The sequence below is a fragment of the Aegilops tauschii genome, chromosome 2 (assembly GCF_002575655.3).
Source record: "Aegilops tauschii subsp. strangulata cultivar AL8/78 chromosome 2, Aet v6.0, whole genome shotgun sequence".
Classification (NCBI taxonomy): domain Eukaryota; kingdom Viridiplantae; phylum Streptophyta; class Magnoliopsida; order Poales; family Poaceae; genus Aegilops; species Aegilops tauschii.
Window position 1 is genome coordinate 272,919,494 of NC_053036.3, and position 3,020 is coordinate 272,922,513.

At 49.4% G+C, this 3,020-nt stretch overlaps 1 long non-coding RNA gene across 2 annotated transcripts; it reads left to right on the forward strand.

Moving 5' to 3' along the window:
• Nucleotides 1–1,130: 1,130 nt before the first annotated feature.
• Nucleotides 1,131–2,062, forward strand: LOC141042009 (uncharacterized). 2 transcript variants are annotated; one of them, XR_012203816.1, is made up of 2 exons: nucleotides 1,131–1,571; nucleotides 1,698–2,062. It is a non-coding gene; the product is annotated as an uncharacterized lncRNA (long non-coding RNA). The 2 variants fall into 2 exon arrangements; XR_012203815.1 differs by having other exon boundaries at nucleotides 1,260–1,571; nucleotides 1,740–2,062.
• The last annotated feature ends 958 nt before the right edge of the window (nucleotides 2,063–3,020 follow it).

Sequence of the window (3,020 nt, forward strand, 5' to 3'; positions counted from 1 at the left end):
GAAAGGCTTCGGATACCAGCTCTCTTCAAGTGAAGGTGCGGTACTGTTAATACCAGTGTAACTCTCAAAGGCGACACATCTCCCCGCATTTCCTTGCTATTCTTATAGGATTCAAGTAGGCAAGCCACTACAAATCCTATTCCTATGTTTACAAGATCCTACGAATCAAAGAGGCTCAAAGTGTCCATCACAACCGACCGTATAGACCTCTACACTGCAAATGTCCCTGCTCATCTTCAGTACAAGGAACATACTGTACTACTATCATACTCCCTCCATTCCAAAATATAAGTCTTGGTAGAGATTTCCACTATGGATCACATACAGATGTATCCAGATACATTTTAGAGTGTAGATTCACTCATTTTGCTCCATATGTAGTCCATGGTGGTATCTATACAAAGACTTGTATTTAGGAATGGAGAGAGTACATATTAAAGAAGAACGGAAGAGGAACATGGTAAAGAAGAGCAAGCAGATTTTGGATAATAAAATGTTGGTTGCGCAGTGCCCACACATGATGAACCAGAGCGCATTAAGAATGGAACTCCCAGCTGTCTCTCGACCATTTCAGGCGGTTGGATGAAGATCCTATGTCTCCTAATCCTTCTTCTTCCTCGTCTCTGATTCTTCCCATACAGAACACCGCACGGGCCGCCGGCCGGACCACCGGCCCCCACCGCCTGTGTTCCTTCGCCACCCCCATCCCCCACCCCCGCCCCAACCCCCACCTGCATCGAGTTTTCTTCGTTCGGCGAGGCCCCACAACCACCCGAGCCCCTTCGATCGCACTGGCGAACTCCGGCGAGCTCTGAAAAATCGACTGACCCAATTTTGAAATTTAGTCTACTGTGATTTAACTAGTGTGGAATATAAAAGGGGAAAACCATAAGCATTGGGAGTATAGTGTTGAGCGTGCCATGGCGGTTCTGAAGGTGCAAACCGGACAAAGGCAACTTCGCAACCAAGAAAAGAAATTAGAGTAAAGTAGTGGCGATCTATTTTCTTGTTGCGATAAATAAGTTGAGCAGATACGAAAGAGTACCGCCTCTAGTGCGGCGCCGTGTACGCATCTGCTGAGAATTTGACGGTGCTGCGGTAGTGATGGCTGCCGGCGGCGTGGAAGCAGACACTGGCGGACCTCTCCAGTGGGCAGGGTATGGCAGCCGCCATACCTTACTTCTGGGCAAAAAAAAAATATACATATGCATTTATCGATTGGTACTTGAATGAATTGCTTGACTCGTTCGATCGCACCCAGCCTGGTCTGATGGGCCGACGCGACGCATCCAGCTGTTGGGCACTTGGGCCAGTAACAACCGGTCCAGATCGATCCAGCGCCCACGCACACGAGACACGACGCCCAGCCACGACGCAACCCTAAGCAGCTAGCGCGGCGGCGGCTGGCCAGGTCGTGAGGACGAGGAGGGCCGCAGGCGACCGACGACGGGGCAGCCGACGGCCGGACGGCGGCGGCGGCTGGTTGGGGGCTTAGAGGGCGGCGGCAGCAAGCTCGAGCGGCAGCAGCAAGCGGCGGCTCCAGCGGGCGACGGCAGTTGGGGATTTTCCTGGTAATCTCCTAGGGTCTGAAACTCTGAACCACTCCTCTGCTCTGAACTATTTGCAGCCACTGCCACTTTGTTTATACAATTATATTTTTCATTCATGCTAGTGTATGCACACGTTTTTGTTTTTAGATGATTATACGTACAAGCTAATAAGATGCCCAACCGGCGCAGTTCTGTGACTTCTCTCCATAAGATGGAAAAGAAGAGGAAAGGACCAGCAAATGCAAAGGAAAGAGGAGGAAGGGGTATATTTATCATGTCCGCTTGGTAAAATTAAGGAAGATGTGTTACATTGAGTGATAGATCTTCAAAAGTATTGCTCTTACTAAAATTAGGAAGATTTTCAGAAGGATGGTAGGGCACTGCCATTGTCTGGGTCTTCTAGACGCCATTATACGCTTCATTATCGGTATTTTTAGGTTGTTTTCCTATTGAAACATGTCTACATTTTCATTGTATTTGGTTATTCATTTGTAGTGTGCATTGTTAGTGTGTATTGACTCCTTTGATTCGCATCAAAAAAAATTAGTGAGACTTCGCCCCACCTTAAATTTTTTTCGTGGTCCGCCTCTGGAAGCAGATCTAGGAAGGTAGATGGTGGCGGCGGGGCGCGGTGGACGAGACGGTCATAGGAGCAGCGCCGGCAAGGTGGACGACGACGGGGATGAAGCGAGAGGACGGGATGCAAGGATCCCGGTCCGAAGCCGTGGATGAGAGAGGTCGATCTCTTGTAATGGACGGCGGCGTCGGGGTATCAGCTCCGGCATGGTGGAGGAGGACGGCGGTGGATGGGGTGGCGGACGGCGGCGGACGGAGGAGGGTGGGGTGGAGAGGGTGTTTTGGCGCCCACGGAGTACGAATGGGGAAAAGGGCGGTAGAGAGGAAGGGGGGAACCATGTATTCAGGGCGCGCTTGTCTCAAATGCGAGGAAATTTAAAAACTTAGCCCCCGTTTCAAATTTCTACTACATCACAGCAACATTAGTCGGTTGGGGATAGGACGGTAATCTCGCATACACCGAATATTTGCCGACGAGAGTTTGTTTTTGGCGCCCACCATGTATGAATATCAATCGGGGAGGGAGTTGATTTCGGCCGAGGACACACTGTGTTTTGGCGCCCACCGTGTATGAATCTGGGTGAGAGGCGGTTACGTCACGTTTGGGTGAAATTACAAACCTACCCCTATCGAAACCTATAGAAATCCAGCAGATAGGCTTTGCGTGGCAGGGATAGGCAGTAGTGATTTCCATCTCGCAGATTTTGGTTTCGGACGGTTACTGCGACTTTCCCCGCTTTGTTCAAATTTTGCAGAGTGCACGTTTACCGTGCCAACTCAATTCGAATCCCGTTTCTATTCTATTTTTTCGGGCGGGATCCATTTTCAATTGGAATTACATTCTATATACATCATTTTTTATATATACTTTCAAAAGCACAACACCATTTATAC